Raw genomic sequence first — 22,368 nt, forward strand, 5'->3', positions numbered from 1 at the left:
TCTTGTGCAGATATGCCAACAAGATCAACAACACGGCTCTTTTCCAGATCAATGTAGCAATAGATTAGGTCTTCTTTAGTTATTGGTGGAAGAAATGCCGTATCTGTTATTGAACTAAGACCATTGTTAATATTAACAAGATCAGTGAATGTATCTTTATCAGAGCAAAGCGAAGGAAGGAACTCATTGAAGCTACCCACCACACGCTGATTTATTGCCCCGAGACCTTTTGTGTCCGGGTCCAGATACGTACTTCGATAAGAGCCTCTAAGCTCATTTACCGGGGAGCACATCCACGCTGGTTCATAACACAAGGGAAAAATTGTTATTACGATAGTAGTCCCTCTTTAAGCAGCGTGTCCATGCTGTAACTTCGTTCCGGGATTCTCGATAGAGGTCGTTTAAGGTTTCGTCATCAGGATGCTGTCCACACCGTTTCCATAAATTTTCTTTTTCTTCAGTAGCTTTTATTATTTTATTTTTAAGCCAGCATATGTGTGATCGTCGCTTTCAGACCGAGGCTATGTTTTTGCATGCTTGTTTTAAATCAGAAATCGTCGCTGTAATATTACTACATACACTATTCGGACAGCTATTTGCTAACGGTGATACTACATACACTATTCGGACAGCTATTTGCTAACGGTGAGTTACAGCCATAGTGGGTAACTAGTCAGTCGAATTTAATTCAATCAAATGTTTTAGTGCATTGGGATTCCTTGCTTATGTGGGGATAAAAATTTGGATATAAAAGCTGGCATACTATACAGTAGTGCTCTGCGAGTTTCTTTGTCATTCGAACGGAATTAACATTCGAAAAATCTATTGTGCGAACAAACACGGGGTCAATGCAGGAAGTTACAACACGAAACAAAAGAAGCTCCTCTTCGTTAACAACCGACTCAATGCCATAGTCACCTAAGGTGTTCACGAAATTGATAACCGTGGCTTTCTCCGGGTTCATAATATCTATGTTATTGTCTCCAATGAGACAAACTTTCGAATTAGGCGGTAAACAACTCAGATTTTGCTTTATTTCTTTCAAAAATATTTGCGCATGGTCGGAGGGGGGACGATATATCTCAGTGAACAACAAAACCACGTCATAATTTTCAAAGCAAAAGGCTGGGCTTTTCCCACCCGTAAAGGAAAACGTCATAATTGTAGTTAGCCATTTAGACTTGATGGATACTGCTATTCCACCAGCTCTCCTAGCCGTCCCGCAAACATAGCTTCTTGGTAATTCGGTAAGCGAAATTGCAACACTTCATCTTGAACATTAATCTCCGACAGTACAAATGCATCCGCTAACTCAAAGCGTCAGCAACATCAACAAGGGAATGAATACAGTACTTCCTTATGATTCTTTTCTTTGTGTGAACGACTGAAAAAGAAGGCGTATCACCGTCTTCGAAGATAGATCCCAACAAAACGAAGTTCGAGAGAAAAAGAAAGTTAATCGCCATGAGTTTAAACCACCTTATTTATGTCAATGTCTGAGGCAATCCTGATGACATGGTCATCCTTTCGCGCAAAAGATCTTTGCATTCAAACATACGTATAGGCGTTTTCGTTGCTTTTAGATCAAGTTTTTAAACAAATTTTCCTGGTAACTTGGATCAGGTTTTCATTGATATACATAGCAGGCGCGACTTTTTTCTGTACCTTGCTATGAGCCGTCAGCCAATGCCCTGCAAAAAACTGGGAAGAAAATCGAATGAGCACGATGGACGTTTTATCTTTTCTGACAGGCAGACAGCGGACCGCAACTACGTCATGGGGTTCAAAATCTATTATTCCCAGCTTCCGTGCGACATCCGCGATAGCAGTTCGCAAGTTTTCTTCCGGCGAAAATGGAAGCCCGTGTAGCTGCTGGTTTGATAGTCTGCTATACTGCTCACAGCGATCCACATTAGCCAGCAACTGAACAATCTCTTTGGATTGGCTATGCCCAGTAGCGGTCAGCGAGAGCGCTTGAGTTTTGAGGCTTTTCAAGGCTGACGCTGACTCTTTCGTCTGTATCATAACAGTGTCATAGGCTGATGACAGATACTGTACATACTTTTCAAAGTTTTTCAATTCAACAACAGCTTCTTTCAGTGACAGCACTGCATCTATTTTTGGTTTCAGTACTAAGAGCTCGTCGAGCGTTTCTCGAAGAGGACATTGATTGTTGCGGCCTTGGGAACAGCAGAGGCAGCCAAACACTAAGTAAGTAGTGATTACTTGTTTCTGAAGACTAACATGGCAGGGATGCATTCAAACAAGACTACATGACCTTTGCAGGCAATGCTTGGTGCGTGCAATAATGCTGTAATGTTGCACGTATGCGGAAGCTTGATAAGGTTACTGAACTGAGGCAGTCTGCAGAGAGAGAGCTGGTTGCCACATGAAATTACTGATATCTATAAAATACATCCTCCACTGACGAAACAGTGCAATTGAACCGGTTCATGATGGGGCAACCACCAAAAAGAAAATGTACAAAAGTCTGCGCCATGGCAAGAGGATCCAGACGGTATGCGCAAACGCCGTCAAATGCTCTTTGAGTGAAACCCGTAATGTCCTTAACGGGGAGAGTGCGCAAAAGGTAAGGGCTGCGCGGGAAATTTGGTCACTGCTTCAAGTAGCCGGGCGCCGCTTTGTATACTAGCACATTGCAGTGTAAAGAGCCGACGGCTGAAAAAGGAAAAGGAACGGGACCGACGAGAGCCCTTGGCTGATGTTTGTGGAAAACCTGTCCCTTTTTGAGTCGTCGCAGCTGAATGCACTCACCCGCCAGCCAAAATGGCTGCATGTTTCATTGAAAGTTGTTTTACTTGTTTATTCAAATACTCATAGGGTCTCTACGGCGTTACAGAGTGAAGTGGTTAGCACGCACAAAGTAAAAAGAAATCTTATACAATCGCTTTGTATTGATGCACAATGTGTTACATATACATGTAGATATATTTTACGTACACATATGTTTTTCCCCCGTTACTCGGTGCGTCGTCATTTGCTGTCAGTGCGTGCGGCTGATGCAGGTCATTCGTTTGCGAGTACTCAGTATGTGACAAGTAAACTAGCAATACAGTATTGGAAGCTTTCGTGTTTTGTGTTCAGCCTACGAAGTTGACCGCTTCGTAAAACACAAAAAGGTCGATTATGGTCAGCGCTCTAGCTTGCAAGTTATAATATATATTGTCTCAGCCACTGCCATATTCCTTTATTATTATTATTATTATTATTATTATTATTATTATTATTATTATTATTATTATTATTATTATTATCGGTGAAATGGGGAGCATATCGCTGCGACATGCTACGCAAGTTATCCAGGCAGAAGATCAAATAAGGTGGCTGACTCGGTCTGTTGGTAATTCATAGCAAATGTGAACAGGCACCAAACGAGAAAGAACGGCACTCGCCCCGTCTCGGTTTCGTTTCCGTGTTGCTCTTGCGATGTTCACGTTTAGAAAGGATCAGAGACAGAACCGCATCGGAGGTTCTGTAAAGCAGTGAAACTGTTTTTCTCTGACTGTTGTTTTGAAGGGCGATATACAAGAATAAATAAATCAACCTGAACTTTCACAGCGCCGACACATACAATTAAAGCGGCAACTAGGAAACTACGTATGCAAAAACCTACAAAGTTGCATTATGAACTACTACGCTTTAAAGAATTCAATGAGGGAAAGCGAACCTGGACCGGGATAATGTAATGATTCTGGTCCAATTATTTTCGTTTTTGTGCTTCATCAGTGCTCGCAGCGGTGTTCCACTTACGTTATTAACAAAATTGGCCGGTCTTGAGCGGTGAATTATTGGAAAGTAACTCTTTTCATTATATCTACCCTCCTGTTTTACAGCGGAGTTGTTAGCTACTAGTTAGTGAGGATTTTTCATGTCCGCGAGCGTGGTGCACACACAAAATCAAGCGGCAGCTCGAAGGCTTTGTGTTTCAGCTCCCGCGTAACATAATTAAGTTCTCACGTTTATTGGAAATACAGTCTGATGTTATGATGCCTGCAGGTCGTGTGCAAGTCGTACTTTACGATTTTTATGAAGCATTTTTCTTTGAGAAATTCTTTGAGGGCCCACAAGAATGAGGATGTATGCTGTGCTAATGGTACCGCCACCTAGCGGCCGTTCAGACAAACCTCAAACGGCAGCTGAGAAAGGGCTTTGTTTTTCAGTTTCCGCTTAACAGGTTCATGTTTTCTCCTAGACACAATAACAATCCGAAGCTATTATGTCTCCAGGTTGTGCGTAAGTCGCATTTTACACATTGTTCTGACGCACTTTAAACATCCATTTACTTCAAGAATGCGCTTGCTCTTGGTGGAGGCCTTCGAAGAATGAAGAGGCATGCTTCACCTCCGCACATGTGCGTGCGCGCGTGACGTGCGTCGCGTGTGGTGGTGGTGCTTGTGTAATGTCATCTAACGTCGGCAACGGCTTCGCTGTACATCCACTTTCACAGGGTGGAACGAAGGCGCAATTTTATCTGTAAACTATATATTTGTTATTACACACATAGTCAAGTCCTGCACAGCGTCCTCCGTATAAGCGGCACGTCCTCGGTTAATCCCAGACCACCGCATATAAGCATTCTTTCAAGCGAGATCATGCGTGACAAAACGCGGCCTACCCACTGCTCACGGCTGTACGCGGCCAATGAGCAAACGCAGCGTTTATATGAAGCTCTGCAAATTTCGATCCCAAAAAGCGTGCAGAAGCGTTGAGAGGGCGTTACAAATCGAAAGGTAAAAGGAGTGACGAGGGAGAAGCTGTGAGGGAGAAAGGAAAGCGAAAGGCAAAGAGAGAGAACGAATAGACTAAAAAAAGAAGTCGTGGCATCTGTGCGTAGATTTGATGGCGGAGGAGGAGGAAAGACTGTGCCGGCCGGGAAGGAGCAAAGTCATGGCGCGAGCCCGCGGAATAGGCAATTCTTTTCGGCGGCCATTATCATTTCTTTGTACCAGCGACGTTATGCGACTGTGTTCGCGTTGGGAAGGCATCTGGCCGCGTCATTGAACGCTCGCGGTGATCTCAGCGATGTTCAATTTCGCCGATTTTCCCGGAAATGGTAAGAAGCAAGTGCGACTTCCAAAGCTCGTGGGAGTGCGACCACAGGGCGACGATCAGCAGCGGTGAGCCTCCATGTGAGCTGGATCGTCGGGCCCTGGAGCGCGTGCTGTACAGCTGCGAACCAGTGTTGATTCGGTAGGTTCATCTTGGCTTACCATACTACTAAATGCTTAATTTCTGCCATTGCATTATTATGAGCCAGCAGATAACGAATCTCAGCGATTAAACGTCTATTCGAGTAGTACTAATGCGGACACGGGCATTGAAGTTTTAGCGTGAGAACTACCTATAACTGCAGGCGTAGTTCCGTTTCGGTCTCCTCAAATCGCATTATTGCTGGCGATTATTCTGCTTGCGTAGCCGGGTGTCCTTTCGTTGAAATTTCATGTGCAGATTTTCACAAGGGCTTGTGTTTTATCGCGCCGCTGGTAATCGCATGTAGACTTCTAATCATGAAATATTCCGTTTTTTTTATCCCCTTCGTGGACTTTGCCAAATGAATTCATTGGATTTCGTCGTATAAATTTGTCGAACAACGGCTTTATTTTTCAATAGTTTTTTTGTGTGTTACGCACTTTCCTCGGTGTAATATGTGGATTTGCGTGGGTTTCTGGCTTTCCTGTTCAATGTGTCGAGTTCACAAAAGTTCGAAGCGTAGTTTTTTTCGAAGCTTGTTTTAAGCGAAAATAACATTTAACTCCGACGACGCAGAAGCAGAGAAAAAGTGTCGGTTCGCGCTAGAAGCAGAATTTGCCACAATATCTCTTGGAGAGGAGCGGTAAACTCGTTACTTGTAGAAGTGGCGAAGTTCTATGCCACTGTCAAAATTTCAATGGCACGATATCTCACGTCGAGCTAGCAGCTTCAAGTTTTATTGCAGACTCAAAAATCTGGGGATTTCTGTACTTTCGTCGTTTCATAATGTTGTCAGAGAGCAGCGCTGTATTGCTAAATAACTATGAAAGAACGAAAAAAACATATCAACAAGTTGTACATTTCGCTTATGTCTTGTGATTGCTATATAGCGTTGATTTTCGGCTATGAGGTACCCAATAGCCCCAAAATAGGCCTTAATAAGACTTTTTCTTAAGAGCGTTCGTTTCTTAGATTATCAAATTTCTGCAATTTCATTTTATTCTCACCTAACTGAATTTTTTTTCTGTGCAGGTTTAAACCGGGAGAGGTCGACACTAATAATAACACCACGAAATAAAGCAGAACCCCCGGCTTTCCTGTGCAACTATAGAGTGGACCACAGCACTAGTAAGCGAAAATCAGGCCCAGAATGGCTGTTCACTGCCCTGCACAAAGATCATATGCATATGATGAAGCACACGAAGAAAACTCTGATATTTTGCCAGCAGAAAAGTGTGGTGGGGTGTTTGCAATATGCTCGCATGCGGATGACATTGAAGCACTTGCATGCGCTGTAGTATCACTACACACATTCACGAGCCCTCTCACTCATTTCCGCTGATTTCACAAGAGTGGGAAGTCACTGAGTCAGTTTAGGCGAGTGTAAATGAACGCAAGTGCAGCTGAATTCCAGTAAGCGTTAGGGACATAAATGAGTTCCCCTGAGTGCCAGCTGACAGTGTGGGCTAATTATTTATTACCTGCAAATGTAAAGAAATGTAACTGTGAAATGAACCATAAGCCTAAGCACACAGAGTTGATATCGAAGAGGACAAGTATGTGTGAAATATATACGTGAAGAACGTGGAGAACGCAATTGAGCGTATTTTGCTCGCTTTGGTGGCTTCTTCAGAGCCTTACGTGTGTTCCTCTAGTGTCGTGGCTTGAATACTTGTTTTACACTACGTATGCGCTCATTGTATTCAAATTTAGTAGGGATGGAGATTGGGGATAATAGCACCAGTGAAATTTCACATACAGGGCTGTACCTTGAAAGGTTGGACACATTCGCATGTCATTTACATTGTCACTGAAAAATCTGTGGACATCAATACCTGCCTCATTTCATAATGTTGTCAGAAAGCAGTGCTGCATTGATAAAAAACTATGAAAGAATAAAAAAAAGACTAGTTGGACATTTCGCTTAATTATTTGTCTAGTGATTGCTATGTAGTGTTGATTTGACCTGGCCATGAAATAGGCCTTAATAAGACCTTCCCTGGGAGCTTTTGTTTCTCACATAATCAAATTTCTGCAATTTCTTTTGATTATCACCTGACTGATATTTTTTCTATACAGGATTAAGGCAGGAGAGGTTGACAATAATAACAACGCCACCAAGGAAAGCAGAACACCCGGCTCTCCTGTGCAACTAAAGAGTAGACCACAGCACTGGTAAGCGAAAATCAGACCCAAAGTGGCTGTTCATTTCAGTGCGCAAAAATCATGTGCTTATCATGAAGCACACAAAGAAAAAGCTGATGTTTTGCCAGCACAAAATTGGGGTGGGGCGCATAAAGATACAAGTGTTTGTAATATTGCTCACATGTGGATGATATTCAAGCATTTGCACGCGCTGTACTATCGTTACAGCTCGACACACATTCAAGAGCTCTCTCACTAATTTCTGCTGATTTCACAAAAGTGTGAAGTTGCTGAGTTTAGGCGAGTGTTAATCAAAGCAGGTGCGGCTGAATGCCAGCAAGTGTAAGGGGCATAAATGAGGGCCCCTGAGCGCCAGCTGACAATGTGGGCCAATTAGTTATTGGCAAACGTGAAGAAATATGACTGTGAAATAAACCATAAGCCAAGCACATTGAGTTGATTTTGAAGAGGACAAGTATATGTGAAATTTGTTTGTGCAGAATGGGGAGAACGCAAATGAGCGGATTTCGCTTGCTTTAGTTGCTTCCTCCGAGCATTACGTGTGTTCGTCTATTGCCATGGCTTGAATACTTTGTTTACATTATGCATGCACTCATTATTTTCACATTAAGTAGGGATGGGGATTGATACTAATAATGCCAGTGAAATCGCAAACACAGTGCTGTAACTTTAAAGGTCGGACACACTGCCATGTTGTTCACAATCTCTTATGAGTTATGTGCATGAAAAGTGTATGATACAGAATGCTCTGATTTCTTAGTAAATCAACACCACCTAGTTTTATAATGTTAAAATGGAAAACTTGGTGTGTTGGTTGGACATGATCTGATGTGAAAGGCGCAAAGATGAAAAACAGAAAGATAAACACGCACACCGAGCGCCTTATTTACTTCCAACAATGTTTAGTCAGGAAAAAACGCCACCATTTTATACAAGGAGCACTATGACATTTCATCTGTGCCCATTCGCGTTCAGGTAAAGCAGTTGTTTTTGCGATAATGAGATTGATGCAACACTCATGCACCTATCACCTGCCTCAATGATCCTTTTGGCCTCAATTACTAATCTAACCCATTTGTCACGGCTCCTGGAAGGCTTGAAAATTTAGCTTGCATTTGTAATCTCTATAATGAATTGCCAGGTGGCCCTCTCTCTCATGTTTAACATTGTTTTGATGTTGCCTCGGCCTATCATTCACGCATTGCTCAGTTTGTCCCATATACCACCTAACAAAGGAATTTCATAAACGACTCCTGCCTGACAATCGACGTATTTACTTTTGCAATTTATGACACAGGCCGGTGGCTTGCGAAAAAAAAGGGTTGGTCATTCTGCAGATCCTTGAAAGCTTGCATGGGGCAGAAAACACCACCTTGAAATTAGCTCGCTTGGCAAACTTCTGCAAACTATGCAACATGCGGTGTATGTAAGGTATGACGGCTGCCTTTGCTTTTTCGCTAGGTGGCTCTTGGGCCAGTTTGCAAGTTCACAACTTCTTCACGATTTTTTCTGCTACGGAAACTGGCACAAGTAGTGGGTAGCCTGCCTCTATTAGTCGTTCAGTCTGCTTAAGAAAACTCTATGCTGCTTGATGCAGGCAGGACTTGAAAATGTTCAGCAGGCACATGTTAGCCATGTTGCGTTTGATTAGATTGATTAGACTAGCTTGACTAAATTGGCCGTCGTCTTCTTCGCGCCTTTCGCATGAGATCAGTTTTATAATGCTGACTGACACGTGCTCTTGGAGGCAGGAGCAAGAAAGTTAGGAGGATAGGCAGGTTAGCCAGCGTAAATACGAGCGAACTACTCTGTGCAGGGGAAAGGGTATAAAGGGAACGAAAGGAAACAGGAGAACCGATATTTAAAATAAAAAGGAAAATGATGTGTGCACATCAATGCGATGCAGCGCTCTATAGCAACAGCCTGCATGTCAAGTAGCAGGACAAAGCAAGGTTGTTGAGCACGGCCTGATAAATGGTTCCCTCCCCCAACAAGGTGGAATTAGATGCAGTCGAGTGTGGTTTTCTAGCCACACCACAATGAAGGCAGTCATATAAGAGATCTCGGATCGTTGTCTCACAGCCTCAGAAGTTTACGGCTAACATAGAGACCTGTTTAGCGCAAGGTCACTACTATATAGGCCTTGAGCAACTATTGAAGAAAACACAGCCCTAACAGGGCCAAGGTGAAACAGTTTCTGGAATTGTCTAACATTGAGTGCAATTTCTTTTTCCTTCCAGGTTCGACGATCAACTAGAAGCCCAGGAGTCATCAGAACAAATAATTCCGAACATATACGAAGGATATCTGACGTGTTTGTGATGATGAAGCAATTATATCAATATGAAGTACATAATTGAAAAGGCTTCTTTTTTCTCTTATTGGCAGTGTATGTATAAAGAACATCACTTGCATTTCCCTGCATTCACTCAAACACTGCGACATGTATACGGAGTGTGCTTCACAGGACAAAAAAAGATGTGTTGCTTAGCTCGCACAAGAGTTCAAGTCAAATACGTACATTTTCTTGCAGCACTTTCATTCTTTTTTTTTCATGGTATTCATGGATAGCTACCTTTTCATTAACTGCGAGCACTTCGCTATCTAAGTTCCTCATGAGATAACCTATCTATAAAACATGTGGCCTTAAACTAAGTTTGGGACGTATGTGTGTTCTCTTCCTCATGTTGATATTGATATTGAGCACCCTGCATATAAACAATAATTGTGGAGTACAACTACAGTACGTTAAAGATATAGGTAGTCAGAATATTAGAAGAAAAAAAAACAGTGAAACATCAATCCTTTACAATATAAAGCAACAAATACATAACAAGTACTCGAAGTACTATGTATTCATAAGAAATGGTAGCCAGTACTTTTTTGAAAAGTGCTAATGAGGAAGAATGTTTAATGTGTGATGGAAGGCGAATCCACAGTGATAACGCTATAGAAATAAGCAGTATGCCTTCCGTAGTTAACCAAATTTCCTTCAAAGGCAAATTTGGTTCGATTAGTACTGACGAGACGATTACCCAACGAAATATTAAATGACAATTAATTATTTATAGACTTGAACAAGATAATTATGAGATTAAAGTGTAATAAGTTATGCATAGATAATATCGTGAAGCTTTGGAGTATACGTGAAACGTTAGAATAGAATGTATTGAATGTTATTATTCTAATAGCTTAGTTCTTTATGCATTTTAGTGACATCAGGTGAGTTATTCCCTGATGGGTGCTTCCCCGTGATGAGATGCCGTAATTCAGATGACTATGAATGAAGGTGAAGTATAATTTAATCAAGGTGGACGTGGTCAATTACTGACGTGCTTTGAGCAATACTCTTATGCCATACATCCACTTTCGTTGAATGTGCGCAATGCGATTTTTCTTTTTGAGGGTAGAATCTAGTATTACTGCAATAACGGAGCACTCATCGATAGCGTGAATAAAATTATTGCCAAGTGTAATTACAGAGTTAAATGAAATAATTTTGTGACTGGAGTAGAATATCATGAATGTTGTTTTAGAAGGCTTAAATATAAGGTCATTATGACGACACCAATTCGATACGTTGTTGAGGTCAGAGTTAAGTTTGCCTGCTGGAACAGACAGTGAATGAACAGTAGCTATTATTATGGTATCGTCTGCATATAAATATGGCTCTTTGTTATTAAGACAGGAAGATCACTGATATAAATTAAGATCAAAGGAGTCCAAGAATGGATCATTGAGGCACAAGCTTGTGTATAGGTAAGCAGTCCAATTATGTAAAATGAATGTATACTGCCTTTGCCGACCCCATAGAAAACGCTTAATTAAGGACAAGGCGGGACCATGATTACCTATCCCGATGAGTTCTTTAGTAAACTGTCATGAAACAATGAATCAAGTGCTTCTGATAAATCTACGAATGCAGCGACAGCTATATTCCCCATCCCTATGGAGTTTTTGATTCTAGATATAAATGAGATTTGTGCAATGTCTGAAGAATATACTGTCCTAAATCCAAATTGATGGAGTCACAAAATATTATATTTAGTTATTATTTTGTTAGGCGTTCTTCAAAGCAGTTCTAAATGATACTAAAATCTGGCAATATTAAGATGGGGCGATAGTCTATCACGCAAGATCTGTCTCCTTTCCTGCACTGGTATTACCTTGGATGATTTTAATGCCCTTGGAAATGTTCCTGCCTTAAAATATAAATTAACAATATGCCAAAAAAGGAGCAGTTATAAGGTGAGCAATTTATTTTATAGAGCCTGCATGAATTTCATTAGGTCCGGTTCGAGTTAGTTTGGACTGTTCTATAAAGGCAAGGACTTAACTAGGACCGTTAGAAAAAAGAATGACTGTCGACAGTGTTGTAGTGTCTGAACAAGGTTTGCTATAGTTTGTGCTACTGCAAGAAAAAAAAGTGGTTGAAGGTGTTTGCAGTGTTATTAGGATGATTGCAAACGCTCCCTGAAGAGGCTGTTTCTTTAACCGTGCTCTCATTACTCCTTTTATTCAGAAAATCATTCATTATTTTCCATTGCTGCTTAGAATCACTGTCAGATTGATTTATTTTGAACTCATTGTATTCTCTCTTTGCTTCCTTTAAGAGTTTATCAAGCATGTTACAATAAATGATGTAACGAGACTGAAGTCGCACGTTTACTGGGTGTTTTCTAACCTTTTTATACATTTATGTTTTTGCGCATGCTTCCTAGTAAGGAGTTAGTCAACCATGTGCTTTGTGGAGCAGAGCTTCTTTTTTGACATTCTGCAGCAGTAGTACATTCATTTATGCAATCTTTATCGCAGGAGAGAACGTGTTATACACTTTCTCGGCATCAGTTTCTTGCTCTACTGATAACCAGTTTAAATTAGGAACAAGATGAATGAAATGCTTTTGTTAAGGATTACTTTTTTGTATGTGTTGACTGACTTAGGTAAGCAATATTCAAAGTGAAAAACAAATTGATTAGTGGTCAATAATACTGGCCACTAAAACACCGCATCTTCAGGAGTTATAAAGTTAGACTGAATGAATATGGTCAGTAATTGTGCTAGTAGATCCAGGTGCGTATCTAGTTCGTGACCAAACTGTAGAAAACAGCTCGCATACTGGACGCAGTCCGAATGCGCATACGCAGCTAATGGGAAGTTAGCTGCGCATATCGCTGAAAGCCCTTATACAAGCAAAATTTTCTTGCGGAATTCACAAAACTTTCATTTCATAGGTAAGAGCGGTTTCTGAGTGGGCAACCCCTTTCAATTTGACATGAATATTGAGTGGTGGTCTCCATCTCCCCTTCATTCTCTCTTGTTGCCCCTGTATCCCCTTATTCATGTGCAGGGTAGAAAACCAGACATGCTTTTGGTTAACCTCTGTGTTTTTCCTTTCGTCTCTCTCTCTCTATCTCTCTTGGCAAGCGCTCATTGTTATTTACAAGATCTATAGCGCACAAACGCCTTTGTGAATGCGGCCCCCTTCTTTGTTTTCTTTGGCGAGTAATGAGCGTATTTAAGCATAGCAGTGATGTACTTATATAGTACCTTAATCTTTCCTAGTGTCTGGTGACGTCGGTTCGACGTAAGCAACGCGCTTGTACGAACACAGTCCACAACATTACGGCTTTCTGCCTCCACTCGAACGTAATTGATGTGATTCGGAAGTACTCGAACAACCGCACAAGTTCAAGGACTTTCTTTTGGTTTTTTCACACTCTAATTACCATACGACAACGTTCATGCAATCGCTGACGGCGAGTTAATGAAAGGACACGTTGTTTAACCATGTTTCGTCCCCACATATATCATATTTTGTAATTGGGCTCTCTCAACTTGATGCAGGTTACGATGGGAGTCCCAGCCGTCCACCGACGTTCTCCTCGCAATTCTTCACAAATGAGCTCCGCAAATTCATGGACAGATGTGACAGAATCATGGCTTGGAGTCCCTGAGGAAGATGGGGGAGCTCGCACTGAAGGCCAAGTGGGCTACGGCCGCCAGCTGCACCACTCGTGGCCCTGGTACATCGCGTATACGCTCGAGAAAAGGAAAAGCAATGCTCTTTGGCTGCTTGCAGCAAGCTGGTGCTCACCACGGCTGCCGCCAGAAACGACTGAGATGTAGACGTCAGTCAGCTTCTATAGACGTCCGTCAGGCACCGTGCATTTAGCGCCTTCTTTGTGCCGGACTACTTGTTGCATACGGAAATCAGCACAGCCCTTACGGTGAACATTGGTGCGGGCAATATTTACAGCGCGGTATAATAGTTTGCGTAAAGACAGTTCAAGGTGGTCACTACATGGAACGTATTATCGAGCATGATTCCGGCGTGGTCATCACTCAGCGTCAGGGCACTGATTTTACGCCGCGCAGCAACTGCGTGGTCTACTGTGGTGCGCTTTTAAGGCAGGCTTTTACGTGATCTGATTGCATGCGAAGCGTGTTTCATATGGTCACAGATTAAAGCGGATGCCGAAAGTTACGCCCATCATCCGCGAAGGCACTAGACGCGTCGCGCGGTGTAAATGGGATACGGCGGCACCGGGCAGCTCGTACACGTCGAAAATACGTCCTCGTCACGTCCCACGCAGTGCCGCCACAGCTTGTGTCACACTGAGCCAAAGCGCTATGAAAGCTGCGGACGTCAAACCTTGCATAGCAGAAGGTAAGGATAAAGATCCTGTACATACATAACAGGCAGCTGTACTTTGTTAGGAGGACTGACGAAAAACCACCAGTATGCTTCGACATGTCTAATTAATGATACGATATTTATTTTTATATTATAATTGAATTCAAGTTCTGTACATGGATTTTCATGCTCACGATGCCACAAAAGCTTTTGAACGGCTTACAAGAGGTAACACGCGTTTGCTTGCAGCATATTGTTTCTAACGTAACTCTTTCTTCCACGTTTAAAATAAACAAACAAAGAAATAACGTTTTAAAAAAATCACGCATAGCAACCCGCTTGTGTGCCTTTCAGCACTGGTTTCAAGTAAACCATCTCAGAGGCCCTAAACTACTGTTATGTCGGGTCGGTCGTGAGGGAGCTCAGATTTCTTTTCGAAAATAATTGAAATTGTACACATAATTGTAACCGTAGGACTTCCTCCGGTTGCATAAAGCCTAGTTTCATACCACGCTACAAATCAGATTAAAAGGATGTAGACAGGGTAGCCGATAAAAAATGGTCAGAAATCTGACAAAACTGTATGTACTATTCACACGTATCGTAACAAATTAAAATATACATATATCTCGGCGTGAAAATAAAATAATCACGATAAACCGATGTCCATTGGTCGTTGCTATCAGTAATGACCACTGTAATTGCTCCGTGCTGCGCAATGGCCATGAAAAGTCTATAATTTCTTTACGTTTCATAGCTCAATATGATTCTTCGGTTTTATGAAGAATAACTGTTGCAGAGACATTATGGAATCTTTACCATCTTCTTTGAGGTTTAGGAATGAAATTGACAGGCCAGAATAAAGTCTTCCCATCTGCAACACTTCATCTGCTTTCTTTCTCTTGTTTCAGTCATTTTTCCCTCTTTCCCAAACCAGGGTAGCAAACGCCGATAACACAGCACTGCATACTTTGATGGTCACGTTGTCCTGCACTGCTGTGAGGACCTCAGAGCACTGTTTTCGGCACCGGAGTCCTTATGAGACAAGATTAGGCCAGGTCCATATAGCTATCTTTATTCTGTTGTGTCGTGATTTCTCGGAGGTCTGTGATTGTAAATTCTTGTGGATAAGCTTCACTTACTGCAATATTTATTGCTCTCCTTCTCTTCTCACACACGAAAACTGCGTTGTCGATGTCAAGTGGAGTCGAACATAATGAAAGAGAGTACACACTATAGCAAACTACTAGCACATCGCCGTTAGAACCCTTTGTAACTGAAAGGGCGGTTGAGTTAACAATAGTGACGGCCCACGTGATTTAACTACCGTGGTCGTAAAACCTGGCCGTAAACCACGAAGTGTGTTTTCTACCACAAAGTTTCGGAGCTCATCGCGTCCATCCGCACCCGAGCCACATTGCCATAGCCGCTTTCCAAACGCACCAAACATTGTACCGCTGGGGCTCTAACCTCGACGAGGCTGCAAGGTCGCAGCAAGTATTTTGGGAGGGCAGATTTACTGGTGTCTTGGGCAGACACTACGCCACTCCACTCTTCGTGCTGTGAGAAAATCGCGATGTTATAAATAGAAAGAAAGAAGAAAACGCGCACGATGCTGACTCCTTAGAATGAAAACAAAGAGTGGCTACTTTCGGCTGTATACAACCTGTGCAACAAACCTTGGTGATTATCCTGCTAAGTAGTTGGAGCATAAAGTTGGGAGTTGCTTTGCTTTAGTAGAGGGCGCACCATTTGAGTCTCCGCACTGTTGTTTTTCAGTAAGTGCAGCGTTCAAGCCGGTGCGTCTGTGGGATTTCGCGTAGAGTAAGGCAAGCATTCTAGGAAAAAACCGGACATAAAAGACCGTAGTAATAAAAACACAGGCAGGACGTGAAAGTGCCCAGTGTACCTTGTTTACCCGACAAGGACGTACGAATGTTTTTCATCATGATTGCCTTCTATGTTAAAACCGGGTAGTTACGCCTCAAGGCTAACGCCTAAGTACACCGTTAAGACAAGAACAAGGGATTGGTTGGTTCACATTCGCATCCACAGGGCAAGTTACAGCTTTCACCATAACCCCTGTGCCCAAACAAGACAGTTCTAAGCATTGGCATGTTGTTCCAGAATAGAACGAAGTGCAGTGCACAAACACAATAGGCTTGACCCAACCATTTTTTGATGCTGAATTCCTCAATGCCGAATTGATAGCTGAAGGTTTAAATGAATTGCCATATGCTTCTCATGGCCTCTTTTCCATGAGTTCTTTTGTGATATCTTACGCCCGTTCTTCGAAGAGAACAGGTTGGATTTAACCAAAAAAAACAGGCTGGCCGATGCAGTTACCTTCTTCACATAAAGAGCTTATCCATTATGTCTCACTGCAACCACCTGCTTTATCGCCGTCGATGTTAAGTCGTCACACCTGGACAAAATAAAGTGGCAATTTATGGCTGAATGAGACATACATGCCTAGCATTACGTCGCACCTGTTTGAGGTGTCGAATTCATGAATGAAACCACGTTCACCACATCGCATGGTGTTGTTCACGAGCTCACTCGACACACGTACGTTCCGCTTCTTCGAGGAGCCAAGTGCAACTGACTGGGGCCTGGAGCTGGCCATCGTCAGATGCTATATATTGCTACACGCGTGTGGTATTTGATTGCTTGAACGAGGCGCGTGGCGCCATCACTCGGTAAAAGAGGAGGAAGAACGAACTGGGCTCGCCCTGTGAATCTAACTGGTCAGCGCTGCAACCGCTGTTGTAAATATAACCAGTAAATAGTGGCTCGACTTACTGACTCGTGCTTCGCGTAACAATATATATATATATATATATATATATATATATATATATATATATATATATATATATATATATATATATATATATATATATATATATATATATATTGTAGTGAAGGAGACGCGCCCCTGTGTATGTGCCGACTGAAGAGGAAGACGTGTCGTGATCGCGAGTGAGCCCCGCGCTACGGACAACCCTTGCAGGTTCATCCTGTACGTCTAGCGTTCCACGACGTTGTGAACGACAATAAACCTCGTCGCAATATATATATATTTACATATATATATAAAACCACTTCAATATATCGATATGACCACTTGAGTTTGCAGTTTGTGAAAATGCAGAGAGCGGTAATAGTTGCCCCGCCAAGTAACTAAGCAGTGCACTTCCCAAAAAGAGTCCAGGCCATCGGTCATTCTTCGGCGTGATCTTTCCCTTCTGTGCTCGCCCAGCTGCTCTCGCAGACGTAACGCGCCTCTTGTGAAGTTGTCCCGGGCTGAGGTTACACCCAGGCCGCCCAACTGTCTGGGCACCTTTGGTCCATGCCCATAGGTCGGCAACTTCACTTATGAGTCGACTCACTCAGACTCACTGACCTGAGTATGAGTGAGATCGGTTGAGTAGAATTTTGGCGAGACCAAGTCCGGTGGGCCCGGCTGAGTAGAATTCTGATGAGTCTGAGTCCGAGTGAACCCGGCTGGTTGTCTTCACTGTGGGATAGTACTTCGTCGCAGTGAATGAGTTCAAAGGCAAAGAAATCACTGACGTCTGTAGCATTTTTTTTTTCTTAGGGTTCACTCAGACTCCGAGTTACGTTTATTTGGCCGACCTATGCCCACACCACAAGGTTCATGCTGGAGTTCATTGAACAAAACAAGCTATATACTATGTACTGTAGTCAGGACAAATGCCGTACGCAGAAGTCACATGGCAATCCGTACACTGAGGTAGAGCTCGCTATGTTTGCGCCTAGACCGATTTGTGGAAAATGCTACCATGCCCAGTTATTCGCTAACCTTATAAACCAAAGATTACAAACCACTGTTTCTGAACCACAGAGTGGCGACACCAATTAAATAGAAGGTGACGTTGTTGTGTTTCATGGCGTCATCACATTTGCTATGGGTGCTTGCTCTTTCAAATAATGACAGCCAATCCTCAACGACACTGTTGAGATGGCAGAATCTCGCTGACGCAAGGCGCCAGCCCAAACAAGGGCTGGCGAAGCCGGTGTGGGGGTCTGGCTGGCGTCGTCAGGCATCACAGGTAGCAGAACTCGACGGCGCGATTCCAGGGTGGGTGAAAACCGCAACACCTCCACCAAACATAAGGCAAGCGAATTACTGGGCGCAGCAGCAGCGCTTTCAAAAGCGGTCTAGGCTCAAACGCTGTGAGCTCTGCTCCCGGCAGAGTGATGGCTATGTGGCTGCAGCGCACGGCATTCGGCTTCCCCTGCAGTGCATACATACACAATTATCCATCTGTTTTGTGCCGCACTGCACATTTTCGGCGAACAGAATTAAAGGCAGAACAAGAAGCTACATACTATGAGTGTGCACACCGTTTCTTTTATCTTTCTTCTACATTACCTTTCCTCAAGCGTATAAGGTGTCAAACGGCGTGCAACCTTGATTAAGCGCCCGGTTTTTCTTTCACGGAGTGACGCCTTTCAAACGCCATGCAAGGGCACTCCGCAGGGCTCAGTAATCTCGCCAGTACTCTTCAACATAGCAATGGTCAACCTTACCAAGAAACTTAGCAAGATCCAAGGAATCAGTCACGCAATGTACGCGGACGACATAACGATCTGGACTACTCAAGGCTCACTAGGGGATAAACAAGAGGCACTACAAGAAGCTGCCGCCTGCATCGAAGAATACACAAAGCAAAGAGGCCTCACATGCTCCACGGAGAAATCTGAACTCCTCAGGGTGGGCAGACACCCCACTGATGCCCCGCTCGAAGTAAGGCTAGAAGGACAGAACATCCCGGAACAAAAGATGATTAGAATCCTCGGCATGTGGCTGCAAGGAAGCCGGAAATGCAGCCACACAATCTGCCTGCTAAACAAAGCAGCAGGACAGGTGAGCCGAATGATTAGCAGAGTGGCACACAAGAGATATGGCATGAAAGAGGAGGACACACTCAGGTTGGTCAACAGCCTGATAGTCAGCCGGGTCACATACTCACTGCCGTACCATGCAATCACCAAAAGCGAAAAAGAGCAAGTGGAGACCATATTCCGGAAAGCGTATAAAACAGCTCTCCACCTCCCAAGGAACACATCCAGCGACAAACTCATACAACTTGGAATCAGCAACACTTTTGAAGAACTAAGGGAATGCCAGCTCAAGGCACAAGTACAAAGACTCAGCAATACAACAACGGGAAGGGCGCTCCTGACAAAGCTAGGTCGGGAAGTAAAAAAACCACAAAGTAGCAGGACCACAATACCAGACCCACTAAGAAAGAAACTACGCATACAACCTATCCCTCGCAACATGGACTCAAACCTCCATGCGAGTAGGAGACAGGCTAGGGCGGAGTTTTACGAAAAGACGATGGGCCATCGGGACAATACAGTCTATACCGATGCGTCCCTATACTCACAAGCACACAAAAACAACGCGGCAGCGGTAGTAGTAAATAATCAAGGAGAATTAATCACAGGACTCACGGCCGAGGTGGCTAACATAACCGAGGCAGAGGAAATTGCTGTCGCACTGGCAGCGGAAGAAGGTTATAGAACAGGAATATCCCTCAATATTCTAACAGATTCACAAGAGGCGTGCCGGAGCTATATAAGAGGCAGAATTAGTAACACGGCGCTCAAGATCCTCAGCAGAGTTATAATCGCTGAGGGACAACCCACACATAACATTATCTGGATACCAAGCCACGCAGGGATCAGGGGCAACAAAGGGGCAGACAGCCTAGCTCGAGGGATGACCAGCGAGCAGGAACGTCAACCGCCCCAGAGGGGCCACAGATCAACTGCGGGAACAGCTATTCAGAGCTATTAAACCTCTATAAGGGGCTAAGATATCAATATCCCTCACCACATAAAGCGTACCAAAGGAGGAGGCCGCAGGATGGCGGAGACTGCAAACGGGCTCCTTCCCAAACTTATACATACTAAGTAGGATGTTCCCCTCGCAGTATAGCGCAACCTGTCCGTGGTGTGGAGCTAAACCAACATTATACCACATTACATGGGAGTGTACAAGAAACCAGGCATTCCACAAACACAAAACACCAAGTGCGGAGCAATGGGAGAGCTGGCTCACCAGCCGCGAGCTAGAGGTTCAAAGAGCTCTAATAGCGCACGCGTGCGAGGCGGCCCGGCTCAGTGGAGCCCTGGACTAGGGGCCCATCCATGGCTGAAGAGGACCCAAGCTTCAAGAATGAAGACTTCGGCCTCGACCCGCTAAAACCTTAAAAGAGTCAATAAAGTTTTCTATTCCATTCCATTCCATTCCATTCACTCACTCTTTACTCTGTCCAATTGCTACTCTTGGTAGCATCACAGGGTTCCTGCGACACCGGCCTCCATCCGGATCTATGGAAGCGGACGGTAAGCCGTGCGGCGTATCTGCGCTTACCGGAAACACAATCATAAAGCGACAAACAGGTATGGTTGTTTCGCGCTTCCTGGCAACTGCACGCTGATCACGTGCAATACAAGTTAGCCGAGAGTGACCTCTTCTAGTGAGCCCAATCCCTGTTTCTGCTTTCGTTTGCATTCATTTTGCCATTATACTTCGGCTTTGCGGCTGCATTACATTGCGGTGTTCGCCATTCCTTGCGCTTTACAAGCAATCAAAAGGACTTTAGTTGAAGATTAATATATTAAGTTATAGTAAAGCTGGTATTTCGTTATTATGTCGCTGTTAATGTACATTCTAAAACGACGGACTTCTGTGGAGCGTTTATTGTGCCAGTGTTTTCTCGGTCTAATCTTGATATGTCTGATTTCATGCCAGGTTGCACGTCACCGATTACCGCAGGTAAGTGTTTTTCTGCCTATGGCAAAGACTGCTTCTTATTTACTTTAATTTCCATTCAACGTCCAGAAGAGACGGACATGTAAACGCACTTAGGAGTCGTCATAAGAGCAGCAGTGACGTTTACATTTTGCACTCTTTCTCCCAACATCTGCGGCATTTTTCACGCATGAATTGCTTCTAGCGTTCAGAACGCCGAAGGAAAACCGGAAGTGCACCGTCAGGTGAGAGCAGTTGAATGAATGTCCGGCTGAAGTGTACGCGTGGCAGCGTTGTCAGTGGCGTGCACACATCCGTGACAGTGATAAGTTGAAAATCGCGAAGGTTTCATCAGAAAGTGCTGCGCTCTGCTTTCAGCCGTCAGTATATATGCTCACTTACGCTGGTGAAGCTTACACCAGCGTTGCAGTTTTTTTCTGTCACGGCTATGGTTTTGCTAGTGTGCAGGATCCAACTGATCCAGGAAACTAAGAAAACTAGTCAACCGCAACCGCAGGAAACGAAGCAAAGTTAAATCCTGGAGACTTAATACTGTAAATGGTATTTTCATTTCAGCAGGATTCCTTTACAAGACAGCTTTAACTGAGCGCACGCTGAGCGTTTGCTTCCAGCGCACCGCTCAGACGCGTGTATCCTAACAATCTGCATACAGCCACTCAGCGGGGACGCGAAAGTGCGCGATGCGCACAAAGCTTATGCTGGCACACCAAAGCAGAACGTAGCCCCTCGCTCTGCGAGCTCAACTGCCTGGCCGACTGAACAGTACGCTACGCTGTGACGGCTGGGTTTATTTGTCGTTTTGCAGCCAAGCTAACCACGTGTCAATCGAGTCTTTGAGATAAAAGCTTATCGAATGTACTAAATGAGCATACTTTTTTTGCGGCGCCTCAGCGCTTGAGATCTGAGCGAAGAGGACCCTAGGCAACGGTCGGTTAAAATTGTCTACTGTTGCAGCAACCGCATGGATTATGATTTTTACTTCTGTCAAAAGATTTAACAACAAAGTTATTGCGGCGATCCTTGCAGAACTGGGAACTGCTGTGAAAAATGACAGCTCACGGATTTTAGTGTCATAAAATTGGGTAGCCTCCCTTTATTTTGAATGGAGCTAATTCCAATGTATGTAACTTCCGACTTGGATATTGCGATTTCGTGTTCCACTTTCGCCTATTCTGACACTCTAAAATGCGTACTGTGAGCTCGACCAGGCGCGCTCACGGTGAACATTAAGGTGGTGGCTGTTCCTATAAGAAGCTGAAGATAAATAGCTCTTATGAGCGAGAAACTTTTCCTAACGATTCAGATAATAATAACACTTCATTATGGAGGCAGGCACGTAACATGTGCTTTCCTAACAAATTGGTGTTGCGAGTAGAGGTAATAAATATTTGAAGAAAATTTTAGGACTAATGTAGGGCTGTTGTGATTGGTAGATGGATACGTTACTGCGATAGAAGTTAAAAGCTGGAAACTGCGTTTGCTATGCATGTCGGTCTCTCCTTTCGGTTAAGTGGCCGATGACGACCTTTGTCAGTGTCAA

The 22,368-nt window shown here is 43.6% G+C and overlaps 1 long non-coding RNA gene across 1 annotated transcript in view; it reads left to right on the top strand.

Annotated features, from left to right (window-relative positions):
• The window catches only part of LOC129380945 (uncharacterized), a 36,015-nt gene extending 21,116 nt beyond the window's left edge, over positions 1-14,899 (top strand). The window contains exons 2-5 of the long non-coding RNA XR_011895714.1: positions 2,131-2,211; positions 6,244-6,339; positions 7,291-7,386; positions 13,225-14,899. This is a non-coding gene — a long non-coding RNA (uncharacterized lncRNA). The remainder of the gene's footprint in view (positions 1-2,130; positions 2,212-6,243; positions 6,340-7,290; positions 7,387-13,224) is intronic.
• Positions 14,900-22,368: the final 7,469 nt, after the last annotated feature.

Source organism: Dermacentor andersoni, chromosome 1 (assembly GCF_023375885.2).
Source record: "Dermacentor andersoni chromosome 1, qqDerAnde1_hic_scaffold, whole genome shotgun sequence".
Classification (NCBI taxonomy): domain Eukaryota; kingdom Metazoa; phylum Arthropoda; class Arachnida; order Ixodida; family Ixodidae; genus Dermacentor; species Dermacentor andersoni.